Genomic DNA, 27,159 nt, shown 5'->3' on the forward strand with positions numbered 1-27,159 from the left:
GCACCGAGGCTCGGTCCCAGAAATCTGCTCGTGCCTGTTGTCGGTTGTCGAGATGGTGTTCAGGCAGGACACTCAGCAGCAACACGCAGCCGGTAAGGCTGTACTTGTACTGCCCCAGTAGCGGTGACACAGGCGCCCAGCCTAAGCTGAACAGCCCGAAGGCAGGTAGATCGGTTCTTCATCGACGAAAGACAGGCTCCCCCTCCCCCCCCAACCCATCCCCAGTCAGCCACTGTTGTGGTCGGCAGGAATGCGGATCGTACATCAGAAGTCCCCTGTGAGGCCGGACGGCTGTAGATTTGCAGCAGTGGACTCCAAGTTGCCGGTAGCTTGTAGACAGTAGTTGAATTCACCAGAGCATCCTGTAAATTGAATATGAAGTGGAACTATCACCCCCCCCCCCCCTTGCGCACACTGGTGACTGAGATGATTGATTGTCCTCTCTTTTCCAAGCCTGTAAGCGCTCTCGTCGGCGCTAGTGTTTAACTTCAGGGTTTCAGAGTGTTCCTTTATGTGAACTTTGCATCCCTAAAGGTTTCTTATGACACCTCGAAGTGAAGTTTACTACCTGTAGCCTCGTTACTGTAGCACGTTCTGTCTGTTCCGCACTGTTGTCGAAATGCTGAATCGGTTGTTCTCGGATTCCCAGTCGCATAGTCTGATGAAATGTGCTCGTAGCTTGTTTGTACTTTTGGCCTCCAACGTTGACATTCAGTTACAACACCGTTACGAAGCCGGTAGCAGTTGCGGCCCAGATAGCCGTGTCTGTCGGTTCTTAACAAAATATTATCCGTGCACTACTTACTATTCCACTGTGCAACATACCTCGAAACGGTTAAATCTTTCTTAAAGGTCTAAAAGGGAGCTAAATTGGACTTACACAGAAAAAGTGGGCATTAAAAGGACTTGTTGCTACCAAACATGATGTTTAAATAGAATTTCTGATCCAATACTACGGAAAAAATTCGCAAAAGAGCTTCTGCAATGTTTGGAAGTTAGGAGACGAGGTACTGGCAGAAGTAAAGCTGTGAGGACGCGGCGTGAGTCGTGCTTGGGTAGCTCAGATGGTAGAGCACTTGCTCGCGAAAGGCAAAGGACCCGAGCTCGAGTCTCGGTCCGGCACACAGTTTTAATCTGCCAGGAAGCTTCATATGGAGCTGCTGCTTCATGATAACGCACGTCCCCACTTCGGAAATGTCGTAATGTACAAGCTACGCCAACGTAAGTGGGAGACACTTGAACACCCGGCATACAGTCCTGATCTCATCCCGTTCGATTATCACGCCATCGCTCTCTTAAAATAAGACCTTGACAAATCAGCTATACCTGTCGGAGGATGTGTATCAGGTAGTTACGGACTTCGTCAACCAGCAGGACTTGTTCTTTTAGCTAACAGCTATCTCCAGCCTGTGCGTCGGTGGGATGATTTCCTGAATGCCGACGGCGATTTTTCCTGATCGGCATACCGATTCTGGACTGTACGGCTTTCAAGCAGAAACTTTCTAATCGTTCTTTATAAAATTAGATGACTGACAGGCATATGTGATTGAGCTTAAGTTGACATTTTATATGATTACGATCTTATTGTTTTAGTTACTGTCATCTTCTTAGTAATCGTTTGTTTAGGTAATCCGTTCTAAAAAGACATTTTCTTCAGCACCAAGCTCCACAGCTCACATTATGCTCTCCACTAGTAAGTAGAGCAAACACAGACTGAACCATTAATGTCTTCTATGGCAAATCTTAAAGTGGACAGCTTTCATCTAGACTAGTGTGAGGATTTAGTGTCATCTAATCTGCCATGGGTCGTTGTAAGGAACACAACATTTTAAGACCTTCCTGCAATATACCAGGAGAGTCGACACTCAAAAATTATTTGTAACAGATGTATGAAAAGGCTATTGCTGGTATTAAAACAGACATTTATGACCACTGCATTTGGTTTTCAGTCGACGGGACAGCAGACGTCTATAGCAAACCTTTCTCAGTCTCCAAAAATGTACTGAGAGACAGCAGAAAAGTTTCATATTACACAGCTTAAAAGTGTGGTTCATTGTGTACTGCGGTTCCAAAATGTTATATGATTGTAGCGTTAGGCCACGGACTGTGGTCGTACTCAGGTACGCATAACACGTCAGTGTTTTTGTGTGAGTGACGTGTGCTAGGATTTTTTTCCGCAAAACGTGTCCCATTACTATATTACCAAAAGAGAAGATAGTTGTAGCACCTGTAAATATTTGAACTGCTTGTGAATTTTTCCGAGTTTCGACATAGGGAATAATTAGGCGCTCATTTGCCACAAAGAGCTAGACTGGCTCTGTCAAAAATATAATGACGGCTTCTATGTTAATATTGGAGTCCATTACACTTTCAGTTGAAGGACTCCAAAAACGCTAAAATCAGTCTTACAAAAACGCGATAATGCGGGCGCTAGTCATCACCAATATTCGCTGCTTAGTATCGGTCCCAGGGCTGGTTCACAACTATGAGAAAATCGCGCGACTTGATTCTGCCGTTGCTTAGCAACTGTCTGCTTCGAGAGCTCAAGTCATCCGGGCGTGTGTCGGAGTTCTGTGAGAAAATACAGTGATTAAAGAGTTTGCCGCCGTTCTTAGCACACAGAAGTTAAATAAGGCTTTGAAAGAAGGTTAACTGTTGAAGAGAAGCAGACTTGTGACGAAAAACGATGGAGGTAAGTGACCAATCCATATTCAGCCATGATAACAACTCCGCGCTGAAATCTGATACTGTAGGCAATAATTTCAAAAGCTGCTACTGCTGATTGCTGTGTGTCCTAATGAGAGTAAGATACAGCGTGAATCCGAGCATCACCAAAACCACTTCCAAAGTTTATACGCGTATTTCCTTAGTATTTTGGCTTGGGAGTCTCCTGTGAATCGTGCATCACTCCGCTTCGACAGATATGCTCCGCAAACCGCTTTACGGTGTGTGGCACAGAGTGTTTCACCACTCCTGCCTTCCCTCTTGTATTCGCACGTCGTACAGTTAAGTTCTCCTGTAAACAAACCATCGTAACGACTCCAATTTACCAGTAGTTAGCATTTCGTGAGAATATTGTGCCCATCTTTCTTCGACACGTATGCTCTTGAAATTTCTACAGTACCATCTTCGTGATGTACAACATCTTGTGGCGTCTACGACTGGAGTATATATTTTGAGCTTACCGTAACGTTCTCGCGCCTACACAAGAATCCTTCGACGAAACGTACTGACCTTAGTTGAATCTTCTCAGTCACTTATATAGTCAATCCACACAAAGGCTCCAGGGTGATCAGCAATTCTTAAAAATCGGCCGAACAAAATTTTTGTAAGCCACTTCTCTCGTGAATGAATTACAGTAATACCGGCCTGCAATTATGTGCATCTACCCGACGACTCCTCTTGAATACGGGAATGCCTTGCACTTCTTTCCCAATCGCTTGACCCGAGTAGTCTGTGTAGAATGTCGCACTGTCTCACGCATCAACAATGTGTTTTCTTCTGACGAACGATTTCTGTTGATTTCCTACTTCGTGGTCGCTTGTTTCAAAACTAGCTCTTCGGCATTTTTGTGCGATGATTGAAAGGAGCAATAATTGTAAAGTTTCGTGGTATAATATTTTCGGACAGTCAAATACAGCAATTCGACCTTCTCTTTATTGTGTTCTATTTCTGGGCCAGTAGGACTAACGCAGCAACTAATCAGAAAACTTCGATCGTTTAAGGGGACTTGCGATGAACTCACACACAGTAAGTGGATCTACACTTACGATGCTCTCAGCATGAGCCTCATGAGACTGACAAAACGAGCAGCGGATACTTCTTCGCTAAACCACGTGAAACTAGCGTAGATGCAGTAATCGAGAATGCACGCTGCTAAACTTTAACTCCGCTCAGGTGTGTGCATGTTCCTACAAGCAGTAAATATACGTTCGAAGGAAACACGTCTGTTAAACGGTTCATCTGCAACCCTCCGACCTTTCGCCATCTTAGATTGATTCTTCGTGATATATGCTAAGCAAAACAGATCGCCTAATATCCATTGTCCGTCAAATTAAATTTTTTTGAGAATCAGGAGAGATCGATTTCGATTTGTTTTGCGTTTGTAGCGTGAATGTAAAACTGCAGTAGTAAAACAAGAATCCCAATTAAATAACGTGTTTTCTCACTACGTACGAACCTATTTGTCTGATTACCATTAAGAAGTCCTTTATGTTCAGTGCACATGAAAGTGGAAGTGAATTGAAATATGTGGTTAGATGCATCTGAAAAGAATTTTAGGAATAAATAATTAAAAAACAATACCAGATACGGAATCATTTTCACTGTTGCCTCTCATTATCAGAATTTGCTGTTCCACTACTTAGAACCATTCATTATGTGGTATGGAATTGAAGTGTTTCGTAGGACAGTGTTCATACTGAATGTCATTATCAGCTTAGCATTGACATTACCATTGAAGTTTCTCGAAACATTTTATAGAAGTGTACATGTTCAGTAAAGTATGTATTACATATGTTTTCTCAGGCATTAGAAGGTAAAGACACTGCACCATGCATGTCGCCATGGGATGTACGTATTAATCTTCCTCCATTTCGCAGGATTTTGCATCTGAGTACGAGGTATAAGATGACAATTTAGATTTTAACAACTTGTTTGCATGTCCCTGAAACTGCGATCTTCAGTATTCTTATTCGGCCACAACGATATGTCAGTCACAAGAAAGGTGTAACATGAATATAATTAGTTAAATGTTCTCAAGTCTGATGCGCATGTTCATCAGAAGATGTACGCTGCAAAGTCACCGAATTTTCTGATTCTGCAGCGGCTGAACATTGGGCTATGTTGTAACACTGGTAACTATTTACTGTAAACGCAACAAGCAGTTAATTTTTGAATCTCAAGTGTCTGATCATGATATATTTACTATCGGACTATTTACTGAAATTTATGACTAATGCAATGGTTGAAACTGTTTAGCTTTGTTGGTCCTAGGAATCGTTCCCTACTTAAGAGACAACCCTGAAAGAGGGATGGATGTGGATGCTAACCATGGCCGATTGACTCCATGACGCACTGCTTCACTCTTTACTCTTCATCTCTAAACAAAATAATGAAGGAACGAAGGAAGATAATGCAAAGTTGATTACTAGGATCCAAAAAATTTACCACCTGATTTATAGAGCTGCGTTGGACCTTCGGCCTATACTGTGAAGCTCTATATTCACAGACGTGGAAAGTTGGTTTTGACGACTCGTCGACTTTTGGATTGGGCAAAGGTGTACTATTAAATGGATCATAAACTTTCCAGGTGAACCAATCCAGTTTCGTAAGTGGCTAAAGAAAATGAATTAAATTTCACGTGAGATCGCTGAATGACGATGTGAGTAATTTTTGACGTATGAAACTCCAGAGCGTTAACCGCTCCGCCAACACTACAACATGGCTACAACTTTACTAGAGAAATCGTTTTGTGTGTTGGAATTTGCGTGAGGTCAGTCCATTGTTCCAACGTCATTTCGCCGACGATACAGCAAGAAGCCACCTCTGCACTTGTAGATTTATTAGTGGTATACAAAATCCTTGAAAGTTGGTTGTATACCTACAGGGAAGGACATTGGACGGCTACGCACGTGTGATGATAACGTCGACCATATCCGAGACGCGTTCACACAGAGCCCTCGGAAGTCCACAAGAAGGCAAGGACAGGAATGTAAAGTTCCTCAAACAACTGTGTGGGTGTTCTGAAACGACGTCTGCATATGAAAGGGGAGGGGGCAGGCTACAGAAGACTTCCCGGGGAGGCCACCCCGGTTAGGTTGACAAACAGATTCCAGGTGCTATCTGCGGCTGACAGTGTCCCTCAGTCAGATGCTCTCACTTACCCTATTTCAAAAGAAACTTCTCTGCCTGCAAGATCCGGGAACTCACAAAGGGTTGGATTATTGGCAGCTGGGAGGTCCAATGTCAGGCGCGTTATGGAGACCCTTAGGGATATGGCTGCCAAGGAACGGAAGAAAGCCCGTGTGCATAGCCGGTGGGGCAATCCAGATGTGGAACGGGTCCTTCCGGATGCTATGAAGAGCACAGGGTGCAGACAACTGCAGGTGTCTAGTAGAAAGTACTGACCTTCTAATCGTTATAGGTACTTAAAGTTTTACTTAGACGACAATTTTTGCGAAGAACCTAACAGTGTTCAGAAAGGATAGGCTAAATACAGCTGGCAGTCGCGTGTTTGTTGCTGTTAGAAGCAGTTTATCTTGTACCGAAATGGAAGCAGGTAGTTTCTGTGGGTTAGTATGGGTACATGTCATTCTTGACAACCGGAATAAAATAATAACTGGATCGTTTACCGACCTCCCAGCTGAAATAATACACTTGCTGAAAGGGTGAAACAAAACTTCACCCGACTCATACAGTTATAGTTGGTGGTTACTTCAACTTGCCCTCGATATGTTTGTGAAAATACGTGTTTAAATCCGAAGGTACCCATGAAACATCATGCGAAATTGTGCTAAACGCATTATCTGAAAATTTTTTCGAGTAATTAGTTGATCAACCTATTAGAATCCTAAATGATTGTAAAAACACTATTGATCTCTTATCAACAAATTATCCTGAACCAGTAACGAGCATCAAAACGGATACAGCAGTTAGTGAACACAGGGTTGTCGTAGGAAGCCTAAGTATCGTAACTCCAAAATCCACTAAAAATACTTCTATTCAAAAAACCAGATAAAAATTCGCTTCACTGTTTCCTGAGAGACAATTTCCATTCCTCCCTAATTAACAATGTAAGTGTAGAGTTGATATAGCTTGAATTCAAACAAATAATATCGACAGCAATTGAAAGATTTATACCAAACAAATTAAAAAACGACTACACAAACCAGGTCATAACATCGCTGCAGAAATAACGAAAAAGCATGCCAAACTTAAACTTACGCAAAACACCCAAAATTGCCGGTCTTTGATGAAAGCTCGAAATTTAGTGTGGATATCAACATGAAATGCTTTTATTAGTTACCATAATGGACATTTGTCTCGAAACCTGGTAGAAAATCCAAAGAGATTTTGCTCGTATGTTAAATATCTAGCGGGAAGACACAATCAGCGCTTTCTTGCACGATAGCAAAGCAGATGCTGTCGATGACAGTACTACCAATGCAGATTTGCTAAACAAAGCCCTCTGAAATTCCTTCAACAAAGAAAACGGATGAAATATTTCATAATTTGAATCAAGAACAGCTGCCAACAAGAATAACTTTGGATTAAATGTCCTCGTAGTAGTGAAGCAACTCAAATCATTTAATAAAAGCAGGTTTTCCGATCCGGAATGTATGCGAATTAAGTTCCTATGAGAGTACGCTGATGCAATGGCTTCACAATTAACAATGTAAACAACAGCTCGCTCGTCGAAAGATCCATACACAAGGACAGGCAAATTTCACAGGTCGCACTAATTCTCAAGAAAGGGAATAGGTGTAATCCACTAAATTACAGAACCCTAGCATTAACGTCGATATGCAGTCGGATTTTCGAACATATATTGTGATCAAACTTTTACCTCGAAGATTTATAAAACATCGTTCTTATGAAACAGAAGTACCTGTATACTCAAAGATGTGTTGAGTGGTATCTACAAAGGATTTCATATTGATTCCGTTTTTCAAGATGTCCAGAAGGCTTTTGACACCGTACTTCACAAGTGGCTTGTAATAAAATAGCGTGCTTACTTGATATGGCCTCACTTATGCAAGTGGGTACGTGATTTACTGCCAGAGAAGTCACAGTTAGTCGTTGACCGAGCGAGATTGCGCAGTGGTTAGCACACTGGACTCACATTCGGAAGGACGACAGTTCAAACTCGCGTTCGGTCATCCATATTTAGATTTTCTGTAATTTCCCTCAATCGTTTCAGGCAAGTGCCGGGACGTTTCCTTTGAAAGGGTGCGGATGATTTCCTTCCCCATCCTTCCCTATATAGGGCAGAGTTTCACGGACATGATACGGGGTTTGGGTGGGCATCATTAAATCACAAGCGTTGCTCGTTGCGGTGGGACCTTATCACGACATTTCAGCCACCAGTTTGCTCCTCCGAGTGCAAAAATATTTTGTTGTCGCCGACATACATCGGGAGAAAAGATCATGTTGATAAAATAAGGAAAATTAGAGTTCGCACCGAAAGGTATATGTGTTCGTTTTTTCTGCGCTTTGCTCGGGAGTGGAATAACAGAGGATTATTGTAAAGGTGGTTCGATGAATCCTCTGCAAGGGATTTAAGTGTTATTTGCAGAGTATCCATGAAGGTGTAGATGTAGATGTATACAACGAAAGTTTGAAAGTGAGGGTCCTAATTTAGACCCTCACCCTCAAATGTCCCACGACGTTATCCCTACAGCAGCAGGTCAGCTCAGAAATCATAAGAAGCGGGAGCACCTATCTTTAACGACTTCATTGGTTCTGGTTTTCTTACCTGGTAAGCGCTTTCAGATGCTCGGGCACTGTTCTAAGGAGTTCCAGCCTCGGCTTTTAGAGACTGTGGCTGGCACATCCTGCAGTATGAGCATACTGAATGAGTGCCCTTGCATTTTGAATATCTCTTCTTGCTCGACAGTACCAGGCCTTTCGGATGTGGGTACTTCTCCCTCTATGTCATAATTAGAATGCTGGATAAGTTTTGACAAGGGAATGTGAAAAAGCTCTGTTCCCTCTGTTTCCGGCCTAGACACCCATAAGAGCACGTGGTTCCAGTGTTTCCTAAAATTAAACATAACGTCGGTTGTAGACTGATTAACAGAATTACCATGGAGCGAGCTTAGTATTGGTCAGGGAGAGAGTACGTGACATGTGTGACGGACTTGATGTGACATCCAGAGTGCTTGTGTCTCTACACTATTTTATACCACATCTTCTAACCAGACAAGTCTTGGACCGACTTGATGGCATCTTTTGGTCACTAGCGGAGTACACAAGGAAGAAATCAGCGTCCTGTCAACTAGCCCAGTTTGAACGTCTTAATAACAAGGCGCAGCCGAACGAGGACGCTCGCACGGTCTTCAACCTGAGTGAGAAGGAATTCGATGCAACCACATTGAAAGTGCTCAGCAAGGGTCTTAATTTCTCAGTTACCTCCATAAATTTACCTGCGGCGGCCTTCGTTAGTGCAATGGAGCAGGTGGCCCTGAAATTTACTGCCAATGATGCTGAAGAAGTGCGAGGGAAGATTCGCAGAGAGCTCACGAAACATCTCTTGAGATGGGATGTTTTCCCTTAAACAACTCAGGGAAGATGATAGCGTTGTGGTGTTACCGGCAGATGAAGGGGAATGCTACCGTCGTCCTGCAGAAGGCAGATTATGACAGTAAGGTGCGACAACTTCTGGACGACCCGGTATAAAGACCAGTGGACAGCGACTACACAAGACAAGGTGGATAAGAAGATCTGGGCTCTTCTAAAGGAAATCGGCCTTCCAGAAAAGATCGTTAAGCAGCTAAGAGCAAAAGCACCAGTGACGCCAAGACCTTATGGTCTGCCTACGGTGCAAAAAGAAGGCGTTCCTCTACGTCCAGTAGTCAGCAACAAGGACGCAGCCACCTACCCCACTGCTCAACGCCTTCAGAAGATGCTCTCGCCATATGTGGGAAAGTGTGCACGTCACATTCGTAACTCAGAGGATTTCCTATAACGCCTGAGGCAGTTACAGGTCAAGGTAACTGACATCACGGTCAGCTTCGACAAGATGCCCCTGTTCACCCGCGTAGCACTGAATGATTCACTTGATCTGATAGGGAAATGTTCGACGGTTCTCTGCTAGACTTATTGAGGTACATATTTGCCTCGACATACCTCATATATGGTGATCAATTCTACGTGCAAATGAAAGGGGCAGTAATGGGTAGCCTTCTCTCACCGATGATGGCCAATCTCTTTATGGAGAGATTTGAAGAGGAGGCACTCACATCGTCCCCAGATCAACTGCAATGCTTCTTTAGGTACGTGGAAGACGCCTTTGTTATATGGCATCATGGGAGGGAAAATCTCCATGTTTTCTTGGACCTCCCAAACTCACGCCATCCTAACATTAAATTTATGGAACTGGAGATGGATGGTGTGGTGTGCGTACTGTAAGACCTTCAGTACACACACCATCAGATTATTTTACTTGTCGCTCTAGCGAAGTAGGCGAGTGTCAGGAATATGTCTCGTGGTCTTATCGTGGCGTGTTTATCTTCTGCCATTAGATCAGACAATAGAAATGCCACTTGCACGCTTAGAGTTGCAGATTGGCGGTGACCAACTTTAAACACAATTTGATTAATTTTCACACACATTTATTAAAATAATAAAAAGCATAAATATTATGTAACTTGATTCTGGATGCTGTTTACAATTGGCAATCTGAAGTTCCTTTGGTCTTGGTACGTTAATCTTATTCTCACATCTCGGATACTTGACAAAATGTCTATACATTTATCTTCATGGCTATGTACAGGAATATGGTAATATTATTAGGCGCAGACTGAAACTTGACTATAGACTGGTACAAACTAATGCAGACAAATGCAGACTGACTAATCAGAGGTCTGTACACTCATTATAATACCTCGCGCGTTCATGTATCACTGCGCGAGTGTGATCCACGAGGAGAAAAGGTTCTACGTTAGCAGCGATCTCATTGGCTGCGTTACATATTAATACGCGGATCGACGGAAGCAGAATTTGGTCCGTCTCTAAGGCAGCGCCATCTCGTAGTGCGGAGATGGAAAAGCGCTGCGCCTGCGCTGTTGTGCTTAGCGGGGCGCGCTCTAGTGGGAAAGTTGTGTACGTGGTGACTACACGGAACTATGTACACAAGAGATGGGCTACCCCATTCCTAGGTGTGCTAGTCAAGAGGAAAGCAGATGGTATCTTCAGTTGCAGTGCGTAGGCCTACGCCAAACACACTCCGACTTGTAAGTGGACGCCAGCAGTTGCCACCGACAAAGAAGAATAGTTTACTCAGAACTTGTTGAACAGACACGAATAATTTGGCGACAGAGATAGAACACTTGTAATCTGTGTTCTACAAAAACGGATACTCTTCTAGATATGTTCAAAAGGCACTGTGGTCTGTTTACCCATCAGAGGTTCCTTGAGGGGTAAAACACGAAATGAAGAAAGTTGGATATTTGCCATATTTCGGGCCGATATCTGCAAAAATCAGTATAATTCTCCTCGAACATGACATCAAGAGCGTGTTCCATCCACCCACCAAGCTTAAGGCTCCGCCAGGGAGTGTGAAGGTTTACCTGGATCTGCGGAAAGCAGGCTTTTACCACATACATTTTGAATGTGGGATGGAATATATCGGCCAGACGACTAATACCGTTGCCATAGGCGCAAAAAACATCAAAGGCACACCATACTGACACAGGCAACCAAGTCACTGATTGAAACTTCCTGGCAGATTAAAACTGTGTGCCGGACCGAGACGAACTCGGGACCTTTGCCTTTCGCGGGCAAGTGCTCTACCAACTAAGCTGCCCAAGCACGACTCACGCCCGGTACTCACAGCTTTACATCTGCCAGTACCTCGTCTCCTACCTTCCAAACTTTACAGAAGCTCTCCTGCGAACCTTGCAGAACTAGCTCTCCTGAAAGAAAGGATATTGCGGAGACATGGCGTAGCCACAGCCTGGGGGATGTTTCCAGAATGATATTTTCACTCTGCAGCGGAGTGTGCGCTGATATGAAACTTCTCGGCCCGGCACACAGTTTTAATCTGCCAGGAAGTTTCATATCAGCGCACACTCCGCTGCAGAGTGAAAATATCATTCTGAAGTCAGTGAGTGTCGTGCATTGTTTAAAATTCAATCATTCTATGAACTATAACGATGCCAAGATTCTAACACATACATCGAGATATTGGGGCAGCATTAGCCAAGAATCTATTGAGATTAAGGTCACGGAGAGTGTTATTAACCGCGACATCAGTTTCCAGTTGAGTTCTGCCTCGAATTCGGGACTCGGTCTTGTGAAGTCGCAACGGGAACAACATGGAGACCCCATGGAACACAAATATGAAGACGGAATCAGAGAAAACTGCCCGGTGCATGTAGCATAGGACGCACATGAAATGGAACCTTAGACAACAGATCAATACCTGAGGACGCTCTACCGGGTCTCGAGCGACAGTTTGAGCAACAACGGCCTGAAAACAACACTGCAGCCGCTCCTGGTGGTCACGGACCTCGCACGGAACGCATGACACGGCACGCAGCGGTCACAGAACCTCCTACCAAGATCACAGGTGACGACAACCGGAAGACAAAATGTCTAGCACGACTTGGACGTCGTTCAGCACTGCAACAGCGAGATCGACAACTGGTAATGACCACAGCGTTCGGAACCGCCGCGGCCAGAGGAGAGCGCTACAGCCGCTGCTATTGGCCGGTGCATGACGCGGGGCGGGCCGCAGACGGAGCGCCTAGCACAACACAGTCATATATACCGGACTCGTTCCACACTGGAATCAGTATCAGTGTTTTTATCTTGCTTTTTAGGTTAGAAATAACTTATGTAGCACAAGTTCCGTATTGTGAATGTATCTTTGGGTGTTACTTACGATTTCTAGCTCTGTTAACACATGTGTGTGGTCCTGGAGATGTATTTGTTAGTTTTCGTATTCTAGCTGGCCGATTTCTGGCTTTCCTTCATCCACATTTGTCACATCACATGTTTTACTTTCAATTTCCATTTGGTAATCAACATCTGTGCGGTTTTTGGTGTGTAGTGTTGCCAACTGTTGTTGTGTGTTTGTCTGTCTTTTGTTTGTGTTGTGTTTGATGTTTTCATTTGTTCTGTGTGTGTGCGTGTGGGCGCGGGCGGCTGTGTGTATTCTGCTGTGTGTAAATGTAATTTTCTTAAATAAATATGAGGTTACGTGTGTGTGTGTATTTTTCTGTGTGTACTGTAATTTTTTATAATAAATATGTGTGTGTGTGTTTTTCTGTGTGTAAATCTATTATTATTATTTTTAATAAATATGAGTTCATGTTTCTGTATGTGTGTGTGGGGGGGAGGGAGAGGTGATGGGAAGGATATTCATTAATTATTTATCCTGGTTACATTTCGGTTTGTCATTGTTTTGGTGGCTAGTATGATCAGAGAGGTATTGTTTATATGGATTTGGTCGTTGAATACCTTCTCTTCCATTGCAATGGCTCATTGTATGTGATAGTTTCCTTGCAATGTCAGGAGCTTTCTGTTGTTATGATTCACTCTGATAACTGTCATGTCACAGTCCATGTTGTGTAAATGTATTGTTATTCTTATTAATAAATATGAGTTCCTGTTTCTCTATGTGTGTGTGTGCGCGGGGGGAGGGAGAGAGAGAGAGAGAGAGGTTAGGGAAGGATATTCATTAATTATGTACCCTGGTTATATTTCTATTTGTTATTGTTTTGGTGGCTAGCGTGATCAGAGAGTTATGGTTTATATTGATTTGGTCGCGAAGTACCTTGTCTTACATTGGAATGGCTTATTGTATGTGATAGTTTTCTTGCAATGTCATAAGCTTTCTGTTATGGTTATTCACTCTGGTAACTGTCAAGTCATATTCCATGTTGGATGGTTGATGTCCATGTTTTATAAGGTGTTTAGCGAAGGTAGTATGGCTATTTTCATGTTTCCAACTTCTTATGTGTTCTTTATATCTAGCTTTGACGTTCCTGCTTTTCATCCCCAGATATTATGATTTACATTCTTGGCACTATAGCTGGTGTATACCTGATCCTTGGTATTTATCTGGTTTGTCTGTTGTTCGTAAATGTTCCTGGAGTGTGTTTCTTGTTGTGTAAGCTCTTTGTAATCCCTGTTTCCTTAGTATATTTGCAATCTTGTGTGTTGCTTTTGTGATTGTATGTAAGAGCGTACCATGTTTTTTGTTATTAATGTCATGGGTGTTATTGTTTTGTGTTTCCGTGTGTGATGTAGTGTACGTGGGTTTCTGTGCTCTCTGCATGTCTTGATTTCTCTTCAGTTGCGTTTTAATTTTTTAATTGCGTTATTGTATTATATGGGTGCTGTAATCATTGTTTGTGGCTATGAGTTGTACTGTTTGTAATTTTTTTTCATAGTTTTCTTTGCCGAGTGGGATGTTATTTAGTCTGTATAACATGTGTCGTAGGGCAGCTAATTTTTGATTTAGCGGATCGGTGGATGAAGCAGGTATAATAATGTCTGTGGCTGTTGGCTTTCTGAAGATGTCAAATTTGTGTTTATTATTCTTTCTCTTTATTGTTATATCCAAATACATCTAAAGCAATAGTCTTTTGCTACTACGCCTTGGTTGGCGATTGTTGATTCGGATGGTATTTCTGGGCTGGTTGAACTTTGACACTGATTCCTCAAAACTGTTGTATAAGCACATAATATTAATTTTAGTTTTTATTATTTTATGCCATATGTCCGCTGCTTGAGTTTATGCAGAACGCCACTTACCTCTCTCTCTTTGCGAACCTCTTCAGAGCAGAGGGGTACTTCCACCAAACGTCTTCAGTTATCTGTCATACATATTTCTTGCTCTGTCTTCCCCTACAGTTTTCAACCTGTATAGATCCCTCTAGTGTCAAGAAAACTATTTCCTGATGTCTCAACACACGTTCTATCACTGTGTGTCTTCTTATGGACTCTGTTTTCCACACATTCCTGTCCGGACGCCTTCTGCAGAGAAACTCTTCATCCCAGAATGAAATTTTCACTTTGCAGTGGAGTGTGCGCTGATATGAAACTTCTTGGCAGATTAAAACAGTGTGCCGGACCGAGATACGAACTCGGGACCTTTGCCTTTCGCGGGAAGTGCTCTAACACCTTCTTCAATAAAATTCTTCAGGGTATCAGACCGCATCGTCATAATTTAAAATGCGCCAACGTTTCGGCCAGCGTTGCAGCTAGCCTTCATCAGGGCCTTACGTTAACTGCTAAATGAACACACTTGATTCCTTAAGTAGCTGCACGAGAAAACCGTGTCGTTACTTGATTGGCTGTAAAGGGAGGAGGAGGAGGGGTGAAAGGTATGCTTTATTGGTGTTTCCTTTATTATCTGTCATTGGCTGAAATAGCTGTTTTCTATTGGTCTTTATATTAATCTACCCCATTGGAGGAGACGGACGAATAGCGAACAGGTGATGGCTGTGACGTCACACTGTTTCCATGCTGTCCAGAAGCCGGCTGCGGCGTCCCATTGCTCTGTGCGCTCGCGACCACTGCGGCTCTCCGCGTGTCTGCATGGGCCGCCACGGCTCTGCCGCCGCTCCGTAGCCCTGCTATTGCAGGCAGCCAAGACCTCGGAAGCTTGTACCCGTCCTCTCTATTCATGTTGGCGGGTCTTTTGGCTATTTCTATCGCCTCTCTAATCTTTCTTTTGAAAGTGAGAGGCTGTTTCGCCAGGACGCGGGCTTCTTGAAAAAATATTGGTTTCCCGCACTTGTCTCGGTGTTCCGCCACTGCTGACTTAGTGTGTTGTTTCAGGCGGATATATCTTTCATGTTCCGAGAGCCTTGTGCTAATCGGACGTCCCGTCTCACCTATGTAGACTAATCCACACGCACAACCAATTTCATACACGCCAGCTGTGTGTAGTTTGTCAACTGCATCCTTGGTAGAACCGAGCATGTCTGATATTTTGTTTCTGCTTCGGAAAATTGGTTTGATGTCGGCTTTTCGTAGAATTTTGCCAATACGTTCGGTGACCCCTTGTACATATGGTAACACAGCAATCCTCTGTGCCTCCTTCTCCTCTTCCCTATTAATCTTCTCCCTTGTCGACATGGTGCTGTCTATCATCTGCTTCCCATAGCCATTAGTTCCGAAGATGGACCTGAGGCGTTCAAGTTCTGTCTTCAGATGTTCTTCGTCGCTTATCCTGTACGCTCTCTTCGTTAGCGTGTGCAGGGCGGACTTCTTCTGCGTGGGGTGATGGTGGGAGGAGGCGTGAAGGTGCCTGTCCGTATTGGTTGGTTTCCTGTACACTTTGTGGCCAAGTTTACCATCAGGTTTTCGATAAACTTCCACGTCGAGAAAAGGCAGCACCCCATTCTTCTCTGTTTCCATTGTAAACTGAATTTTCCTATGCTGTTGGTTAAGGTGCTTGTGGAAGTTCTGTAACTCCTCTTCTCCGTGGGGCCAGACGACGAAAGTATCATCGACATAGCGAAGCCAACAATTTGGGCGTAATGGTGCGGACTGGAGGGCTGTTTCCTCAAATGCCTCCATGAAAATTTCTGCTGCGATAGGCGATAGGGGTGAGCCCATAGCTACACCGTCAGTTTGTTCATAAAATTGACCTCTCCACTTGAAATAGGTGGTCGTCAGACAGTGGCGCACAAGCTCACATATATCAGGTGCCACGCGTTCTTCTGGGATGTTCACAGTATCTGACACTGGGACATTCGTGAATAGGGATTTGACGTCGAAACTAACCATCAGATCTTGGTCCGTAACACGCATTTCCTTTAGGAGAGACACGAAGTGAGTGGAATCCTTAACGTAGGACTCGTTTTGGTGCACTAGGTGTCGGAGCCTAGGTGCCAGTTCTTTCGCTAGGTAGTAGGTCGGCGAATTTATACTGTTTACTATGGGCCTTAAGGGGAAGTCGGTTTTGTGTACCTTCGGTACACCATATATCCTTGGTGCCTGTGTCACTTGCGGGATGAATCTTCTGGCCTTGTCGAAGTTGATTCTAGAGTGCTTGAGCAGTGCCTGCGTCGTTTTGATTACCTTGGCCGTCGGATCTCCCTGAAGTTTCTTGTAGATAGGTTCTGCGAGAATATCTTCCATTCGTTTGTTGTAATCAGTTGTGCCCAGGACTACAGTGGCGTTGCCCTTATCTGCCTGCACCACTACTAAGTGGGGGTTGTCCCTGAGTTCCTTGATGGCACGGTATTCCTCAGCGTTGATGTTTTGCTTCGGTGGCTTTGCTTTATTCAGAACTCTGACCGTTTCCTGCCGGATCTTCTCCGCCTCGGCCTGTGGCAGATGACGTACCGAAGCCTCTACGGATTCTATGATATCTTCTTTTGGAACTCGCTTAGGTGCGACTGCGAAATTCATCCCCTTGGCCAGAATTGCTGTGGTTGCTTCGCTCAAGGTGTGGCTGGACAGGTTGACCACTGTCCGTCGCCTGTCCAGCGTCAATGTTTCGTCCGTGGCTTTCTGTTGTAGTTTGTCGTATTTTCTCATCTGTCGGTTAGTAATACTATTGCTGGTCCTTGATGCTTGCTGAAAGGTTAACCTGTCGACTTTATCCCAGTCTTCCATCTGAAGTTTTCCGGCCAGAAATAGGTGCAGATCACACAAATTCCTGTTGTGAGCATCGAGACTTATGCGGATGTGGCGGATCCTTTCCCGTAGCAATGCTTTACTGGCTTTAACACAGATATTCCTCGCCTTGTTCGTTTTTATGTGAGACGTCAACCGCAAAGAATACGGCACAACACTCGTGTCTCTGCATCTCTTCAAAAAAGCAAGGTCATTCAGCGGTTTACATCTTTTTAAACGCAGTGCTTCTAACTTCTTGATGTTTCCGTGGATTTCCTGCCCATACAGGTTGGTTAAATGTAAGCGTAGGCTTCCGCGGCCGTTGTCTTCTTCAATAAAATTCTTCAGGGTATCAGACCGCATCGTCATAATTTAAAATGCGCCAACGTTTCGGCCAGCGTTGCAGCTAGCCTTCATCAGGGCCTTACGTTAACTGCTAAATGAACACACTTGATTCCTTAAATAGCTGCACGAGAAAACCGTGTCGTTACTTGATTGGCTGTAAAGGGAGGAGGAGGAGGGGTGAAAGGTATGCTTTATTGGTGTTTCCTTTATTATCTGTCATTGGCTGAAATAGCTGTTTTCTATTGGTCTTTATATTAATCCACCCCATTGGAGGAGACGGACGAATAGCGAACAGGTGATGGCTGTGACGTCACACTGTTTCCATGCTGTCCAGAAGCCGGCTGCGGCGTGCCATTGCTTTGTGTGCTCGCGACCACTACTGCGGCTCTCCGCGTGTCTGCATGGGCCGCCACGGCTCTGCCGCCGCTCCGTAGCCCTGCTATTGCAGGCAGCCAAGACCTCGGAAGCTTGTACCCGTCCTCTCTATTCATGTTGGCGGGTCTTTTGGCTATTTCTATCGCCTCTCTAATCTTTCTTTTGAAAGTGAGAGGCTGTTTCGCCAGGACGCGGGCTTCTTGAAAAAATATTGGTTTCCCGCACTTGTCTCGGTGTTCCGCCACTGCTGACTTAGTGTGTTGTTTCAGGCGGATATATCTTTCATGTTCCGAGAGCCTTGTGCTAATCGGACGTCCCGTCTCACCTATGTAGACTAATCCACACGCACAACCAATTTCATACACGCCAGCTGTGTGTAGTTTGTCAACTGCATCCTTGGTAGATGTAAACTGCTGAATGACCTTGCTTTTTTGAAGAGATGCAGAGACACGAGTGTTGTGCCGTATTCTTTGCGGTTGACGTCTCACATAAAAACGAACAAGGCGAGGAATATCTGTGTTAAATCCAGTAAAGCATTGCTACGGGAAAGGATCCGCCACATCCGCATAAGTCTCGATGCTCACAACAGGAATTTGTGTTATCTGCACCTATTTCTGGCCGGAAAACTTCAGATGGAAGACTGGGATAAAGTCGACAGGTTAACCTTTCAGCAAGCATCAAGGACCAGCAATAGTATTACTAACCGACAGATGAGAAAGTACGACAAACTACAACAGAAAGCCACGGACGAAACATTGACGCTGGACAGGCGACGGACAGTGGTCAACCTCTCCAGCCACACCTTGAGCGAAGCAACCACAGCAATTCTGGCCAAGGGGATGAATTTCGCAGTCGCACCTAAGCGAGTTCCAAAAGAAGATATCATAGAATCCGTAGAGGCTTCGGTACGTCATCTGCCACAGGCCGAGGCGGAGAAGATCCGGCAGGAAACGGTCAGAGTTCTGAATAAAGCAAAGCCACCGAAGCAAAACATCAACGCTGAGGAATACCGTGCCATCAAGGAACTCAGGGACAACCCCCACTTAGTAGTGGTGCAGGCAGATAAGGGCAACGCCACTGTAGTCCTGGATACAACTGATTACAACAAACGAATGGAAGATATTCTCGCAGAACCTATCTACAAGAAACTTCAGGGAGATCCGACGGCCAAGGTAATCAAAACGACGCAGGCACTGCTCAAGCACTCTAGAATCAACTTCGACAAGGCCAGAAGATTCATCCCGCAAGTGACACAGGCACCAAGGATATATGGTGTACCGAAGGTACACAAAACCGACTTCCCCTTAAGGCCCATAGTAAACAGTATAAATTCGCCGACCTACTACCTAGCGAAAGAACTGGCACCTAGGCTCCGACACCTAGTGCACCAAAACGAGTCCTACGTTAAGGATTCCACTCACTTCGTGTCTCTCCTAAAGGAAATGCGTGTTACGGACCAAGATCTGATGGTTAGTTTCGACGTCAAATCCCTATTCACGAATGTCCCAGTGTCAGATACTGTGAACATCCCAGAAGAACGCGTGGCACCTGATATATGTGAGCTTGTGCGCCACTGTCTGACGACCACCTATTTCAAGTGGAGAGGTCAATTTTATGAACAAACTGACGGTGTAGCTATGGGCTCACCCCTATCGCCTATCGCAGCAGAAATTTTCATGGAGGCATTTGAGGAAACAGCCCTCCAGTCCGCACCATTACGCCCAAATTGTTGGCTTCGCTATGTCGATGATACTTTCGTCGTCTGGCCCCACGGAGAAGAGGAGTTACAGAACTTCCACAAGCACCTTAACCAACAGCATAGGAAAATTCAGTTTACAATGGAAACAGAGAAGAATGGGGTGCTGCCTTTTCTCGACGTGGAAGTTTATCGAAAACCTGATGGTAAACTTGGCCACAAAGTGTACAGGAAACCAACCAATACGGACAGGCACCTTCACGCCTCCTCCCACCATCACCCCACGCAGAAGAAGTCCGCCCTGCACACGCTAACGAAGAGAGCGTACAGGATAAGCGACGAAGAACATCTGAAGACAGAACTTGAACGCCTCAGGTCCATCTTCGGAACTAATGGCTATGGGAAGCAGATGATAGACAGCACCATGTCGACAAGGGAGAAGATTAATAGGGAAGAGGAGAAGGAGGCACAGAGGATTGCTGTGTTACCATATGTACAAGGGGTCACCGAACGTATTGGCAAAATTCTACGAAAAGCCGACATCAAACCAATTTTCCGAAGCAGAAACAAAATATCAGACATGCTCGGTTCTACCAAGGATGCAGTTGACAAACTACACACAGCTGGCGTGTATGAAATTGGTTGTGCGTGTGGATTAGTCTACATAGGTGAGACGGGACGTCCGATTAGCACAAGGCTCTCGGAACATGAAAGATATATCCGCCTGAAACAACACACTAAGTCAGCAGTGGCGGAACACCGAGACAAGTGCGGGAAACCAATATTTTTTCAAGAAGCCCGCGTCCTGGCGAAACAGCCTCTCACTTTCAAAAGAAAGATTAGAGAGGCGATAGAAATAGCCAAAAGACCCGCCAACATGAATAGAGAGGACGGGTACAAGCTTCCGAGGTCTTGGCTGCCTGCAATAGCAGGGCTACGGAGCGGCGGCAGAGCCGTGGCGGCCCATGCAGACACGCGGAGAGCCGCAGTGGTCGCGAGCGCACAGAGCAATGGGACGCCGCAGCCGGCTTCTGGACAGCATGGAAACAGTGTGGCGTGACAGCCATCACCTGTTCGCTATTCGTCCGTCTCCTCCAATGGGGTGGATTAATATAAAGACCAATAGAAAACAGCTATTTCAGCCAATGACAGATAATAAAGGAAACACCAATAAAGCATACCTTTCACCCCTCCTCCTCCTCCCTTTACAGCCAATCAAGTAACGACACGGTTTTCTCGTGCAGCTATTTAAGGAATCAAGTGTGTTCATTTAGCAGTTAACGTAAGGCCCTGATGAAGGCTAGCTGCAACGCTGGCCGAAACGTTGGCGCATTTTAAATTATGACGACGCGGTCTGATACCCTGAAGAATTTTATTGAAGTAAACAACGGCCGCGGAAGCCTACGCTTACCTCTAACAGCCGGCCGAAGTGGCCGTGCGGTTAAAGGCGCTGCAGTCTGGAACCGCAAGACCGCTACGGTCGCAGGTTCGAATCCTGCCTCGGGCATGGATGTTTGTGATGTCCTTAGGTTAGTTAGGTTTAACTAGTTCTAAGTTCTAGGGGACTAATGACCTCAGCAGTTGAGTCCCATAGTGCTCAGAGCCATTTGAACCATTTTACCTCTAACATCTTGTTTTTTAATTATCAGATTGACTTGGCATTTTCATGAAAATGGGACAACCAAAGTCTAATCATCATTTAATATCAACTGCAAAAAGAAAATGAACAAGTTAGTTCAAGCACAAACAATTATTAAATTCTAAAGGGGGAGACTAACCCATTATCCCACCCTTCTTGTCATATTTTTATATACATGAGGAAGAGAAAAAGTGACAAAACAAAGCTGCAAGGGAGGGGACTCAAGCTCAGGGGAGAAACAGGGATCACAGGGGAGCTTAACCAACACCCGGGCCGTTAAACGCGAGAAAAGGCATATCCGCAGAAAGCGTTCGGAATCGTGGCAACTGCTGTTGTCAGAAAATGGTGGATAACGCGGGGATCTGGGTCATTCCCACCTTCAACGACATAGTGAACATACTAACCCAAGAGCCAGACAATCGTATTTGTTTTCGTCTGAGGAAAAGGGGAAAAGGATATGTCCGGATGTAGGAGAATGTTGTCTGTGAAAGCAGTTTCAGGCCCTCGAGTAAGGAAAGCTAATTGACGGCGAACCCAGAGACAATGATCCCCTCCGCAAGAAGCAAGCCTGTGAAGTAAGGTGTCAGTCTGATGACATTCCTCACACTGATCAGTCGGACGAAGGCCAATATCAAAAAGACGACCACTAGTAGGTATCAGACTGTGAATGACCTTATACCACGTCGAAGCAATCTCCATCGGAAATACAGGAAGACTAAGATGAGACCAGACCGTTTTCCAACACGTTGTTGGGGAAGCAAGTTCAACAAAAGAAAAGGGAAATGGTGCACCCCAACGAGGTGACAGCATGCTCGTATTGATATGCGTCATAGAAAGTATATCAGCATCTAGGATATCGATAATTAGAAAATATTCACGAATGTTCCGCAATTTAGTATTAATCCGTCCAACATCAACAGTAGGGGTCAGACAGACCGACCAGAGGCGGGAAAGTAAACGTGAGGTAACTGATTGCAGAGCCCGCGTACAGGTTAAAACAATGCGGCAGGCAAATAAGATGGATGTCTTCATTTTGATATCGGAAAGAGCGAATCCTCCAAGCTTTCGAGGCCTGTCCACTACTTCCTACTGGACACGAAAGATATGGCGGCGCCACAGGAATCGACCAGACACCTGCTTCAGTCTGCGGGCCATCATCCCGAGAAGCGGGAAGACCTGCGCAACTTAATATACTTTACTGAAGACACATGTTTCTAAAACCCGTACCTTGTGAAGGAGGCTAAGCGAACGGCGTTCACGTTCAAGGATCGCCCCATGAACACGACTCGCAACCTCACGCCAATTTAGTGTCGCCATTTTGATCGGACTGCGATCCACTAAGATCCCTAAGGTCTTGGCGATTGACGACTGTCGCCTAAGGAATGACGAAATTATCGAAGCCTCTCAATGGTAGGAACGTGAATTTACGATCATTAATGCGAGCACCAGCAAGACGACAAAATGAATCGACAAGGTACCCTTAAGCCTCGGTATGTCCTCGACATGTCGTATTAAAACCACGACGTCATCGACGTATGCACGGACCCGAAAAAGTTCCTCCAATATAGTCCAGCCACGTAATTGCATGGTGAGGCGGCGAAGTACGGGGTCTAAGAACAAGACAAAAAGGGACATGGACAAGGGGCTTCCCTGGGGTAAATACTGTCTAATCCATATCCGGGGTGGGAGGTGGGGGGTAGGGTGACCGTTCACAATCTCCGAGACCCTGATACCGGTAAAAAGGCGAGTTAAGACCTGTCGAGGATCATTATTAAAGCCGACAGTGGTGACCACTGTCGTTAGAAAATCACGGCTGACACGATTAAGTGCTTTTTGGAAATCAAGAAAAAGCAAAGCTCCTGGGATATTAGCGGCAGAAGTCAGTATCGTGCGTCCAGGCACACAGCTTTGGTGGGCGGCAATAATGGTATCGAGCAGCTTAGAGAGATGGATATTAATTGCTCGAGCGACGATTTTATAATCGCAGTTAAGGAGAGTAATAGGACGGAGGGAATCAGAACCTGTGGTTTTCGGAGGAGGACCAGTTTGCGCTCCTGAAAAGGAGCAGGAAGTGAGATTCCCGGTATCACTTCATTTACCATTGACGTTAAGGTGTCACCAATGAGTGGCCAAAATTAAACGTAAAACTCCTTAGGAATACCGCCTAATCCAGGCGACTTGCGGGACTGAGATCTTGTAACAACATCATATATATCTTCCTCGTGAAAGGGACGTAGAAAGGCGTCATTTAATTGAGGAGTGACGACGCGATGCAGCAAGGATGCAAAGTCGTCGAGAGAGTTTTCAGCCGGGACATGGGTCTCGTACAGTAAAATAGGTGTAAATAAAGTCGGAAATGTCACGGTGAGAGGTGAACATGCGGACGTCACGTTTGTGGCGCGCCAGTAAACGGACTAGATGGTTTAGTGGCGTCAATTCGTCTTGTAAAAGGGAACGTGGTTTAGACCTATTCTGCAGTCCCTCCATTTGAAAGCGTTTGAGGTGCAGCAATTTGGCTTTGATGCACTGTATATCAGTAACCCGTAGGAGAGCATGCGTAGCACTATCGTACAGTTGACGTAAGAGTGAGTAGTAAAATTCTTGCGTTCGTCGATCGTCTGCCACCTTCGCAGCTCCAAAACGCATGAGAGCCCTACGGATTGCGATTTAACATGCACTGTCCACCATGTCACAAATCGACGAGTATCGGTCCATAGTACGAGAACAACGAACCCATACGTTGTAAGGTGTCAGGCAAATCCAACACCTTCCTTGAAAGCCCTGACATGATAGCAAATCCGGCAGTATGTCACATAGCTCCGAATAAATCCTGACATTAAATTAACCAAAGTAATACGATCAACGAGTGAGCAAATGGAATACCACAGACTAACACAAGAACGCCTAAATGCAAAATGGTTCAAATGGTTCAAATGGCTCTGAGCACTATGGGACTCAACAGCTGAGGTCATCAGTCCCCTAGAACTTAGAACTAGTTAAACCTAACTAACCTAAGGACATTACAAACATCCATGCCCGAGGCAGGATTCGAACCTGCGACCGTAGCGGTCTTGCGGTTCCAGACTGCAGCGCCTTTAACCGCACGGCCACTTCGACCGGCCCTAAATGCATGTTCCCACTGTGAAACAGATGCAGTTCTGAGGGGAGAAACGAGAACAGAAGCCGAGAGCAGAGTCGTGTAGGCTAGGAGACCCTACAATAAGGGACGGACACCCACGTCGCCAGCCGACCGCCAAGACCACCCCCATGTTAAAAGATAGAGCCCTCCAGAAGAACATTATAGATCTTACGATAAGACTAAAAGGGCCACACCAGCTGCAAGTTTTAGCGTGAGACTATACGTGTCTCTGTTACGTAGCAAACATTAAAAACATGGCCTCACCACGAAAAGCATAACGTTTTTCATTGGATAGACAGACGTTTTGTAGGCGGAGCTTAAGGTTAACATTGAGACCCTGAGTGGTCAGTTGAAAACACAGCCAGATAGCTTTTCTTAAACCAACTTCGGTGGATTGTAGTAAGGAGAAGTTAGAAAGAGTTGCTTCCGAGACGGCGAGGTGTGTGGAGCTGCGCTGCCCACCGCCCCTGACGCTGACTAACCATCGACAAGGTAATTAACGCATGCGATGCCGCATAAGAGCGCATAAGGCTTCACTCAGAACTGCAAAAGTCTCATCTGTTACACCCCCTTTTTACGTAATACTAGTGTCGATCGTCAATTAAACTTCGTGGTATTCACATTTACTATTAGAAGTTAAAATCTGAAACGCAATGATTTTTCTGTTGTATAATTATTGAGAAGCCACATCAGCCATTGTAATTTACGACAAGTTAAATAAGTAATTAAAGATAATTGAGGATCACTGTAGACCATTTTTGATAGTTTTCTCTTTTATGCAACTTGATTTAAACCTAGATTATAGATGTGATATGGCATAGGTCATCCTTCGATCCATTGTAGAACTTGGAAACCCATTCAGGGAATATTCGTCTACATTTTTGTTGAACGCATTTGGTTTTTATCATCCTGTATTAAAATATTTCCTTTCATCAATAGCGCAATTTATAAACAATGCTTTGTGAGTAGAATAAAAATTCCAATGGTAAACTTAACTGCTTTTTCGACGTTATTTTACCAGCTAACTAAAAATAGGAAAGCCTTGAACCCCTCCCACTAAATTTAGTTAGTATCAAGATTATTTTACAGGGAGTGCAGTGGAGCTGACGCTGAAATCTTTAGGTATTTGATTATATCATCACTAGTCTCACTGAACTCTTCTGAACTCTACATGTCATGTGTGGTCTGGCGTCTCCTTACCAGCAACAGATCCCAGGTTCAAACTAGTCAATTCCCTAAAAAACACGCTCAGAGCGTCGTTGCGCGAAAGTGGTAGCGAGACACGACTTATAACAAACAGACACAACGCAGAATGTTAGAACGTCCTCCATGACGACACCAAGAGAGGTATCCTGCAAATAGGCTATACTGAGCAGCCAGGGAGGACGAAACAATTTAACCGGTTGCCGCTCGTAATTAAACGTGACGGCTACGGCTCAATGATCAGTAAAACAGGCTGGTAAAAGCGATCGAGGCGACTGCTAGACGTGGGAGTAAACCCATCTGAGCTACCCATGCATGACACACGACCCGTCCTCACAGCTTTAATTCCGCCAGTATCTCGTCTCCTACCTTCCAAACTTCGGTCACACTTCGGTAGCTCAGATGGTAGAGCACTTGCCCTCGAAATGCAAAGGTCCCGAGTTAGAGTCTCGGTCCGGCACACAGTTTTAATCTGCCAACAAGTTTCATATCAGCGCACCTCAGCTGCAGAGTGAAAATTTCATTCTAGAAACATCCCCCAGGTTGTGGCTAAGTCATGGATCCGCAATATTCTTTCTTCCAGGAGTGCTAGTTCTGCAAGGTTTCGCAGGAGAGCTTCTGTGAAGTTTGGAAGGTAGGAGACGAGGTACTGGCGGAATAAAAGCCGTGAGGACGGGTCGTGAGTGGTGTTTGGGTAGCACAGATGATAGTGGACTTGCCTGCGAATGGCAAAGGTCTCGAGTTAGAGTCTCTGTCCGGCACACAGGTTTAATCCGCCAGGAAGTTTCACCTCTTTATTGCTTACCTCAACAGTCCAGGTAATTCTCAGCGTCATACTGTAACAGCACGAGACAAACGCTTCGATAATCATCTTACGCGGTTTCCCCACAATCCTTGATTACTTCCATACAATTCTGTATGCCAGACACATACTCAAAGAAATTTCTTCATTAGTTGTTAAGGCCAACGTAAGATACTACTGAGCTTCTTTTGACCAGGAAGGCCTTCATTCTTCTAAATCATGACCCAATTTTTATTTTGAGCTTATCGGTGTCCTCCTTTCTGCTACTCCTAATTGCCTTCTAATCTTTCTGGTTTACTCTGTAACAACTGTGTGTGCTCTTTATACTATTGATTCCATTCAACAGGTCTTGCAATTCTACCTAACTTTCAATGAGGGTAGCAATGTCATCAACAAATCCTCTCATTGATATCTTCCACTTTGAATTCAAATCCAACTCATGAATTTCTCTTGTACACCCCTGATTGTTTCTAGGACGTACAGGTTGAGCCATAGGGTCCTGTCTAATTAGAGCTCTCCGATCTTGGTTTTCATTTCCTTCGTTCCCTCTTGCTTCTTGTACATATTTTATATTATCCGCATTTTCCTACAAGCTACACATTTCCTGTGAATTTTGAACATGTACCATTTTACGTTGCCGAACACTTAGTCTGTTGTCT

This window comes from Schistocerca serialis, chromosome 8 (genome assembly GCF_023864345.2).
Source record: "Schistocerca serialis cubense isolate TAMUIC-IGC-003099 chromosome 8, iqSchSeri2.2, whole genome shotgun sequence".
Classification (NCBI taxonomy): Eukaryota; Metazoa; Arthropoda; class Insecta; order Orthoptera; family Acrididae; genus Schistocerca; species Schistocerca serialis.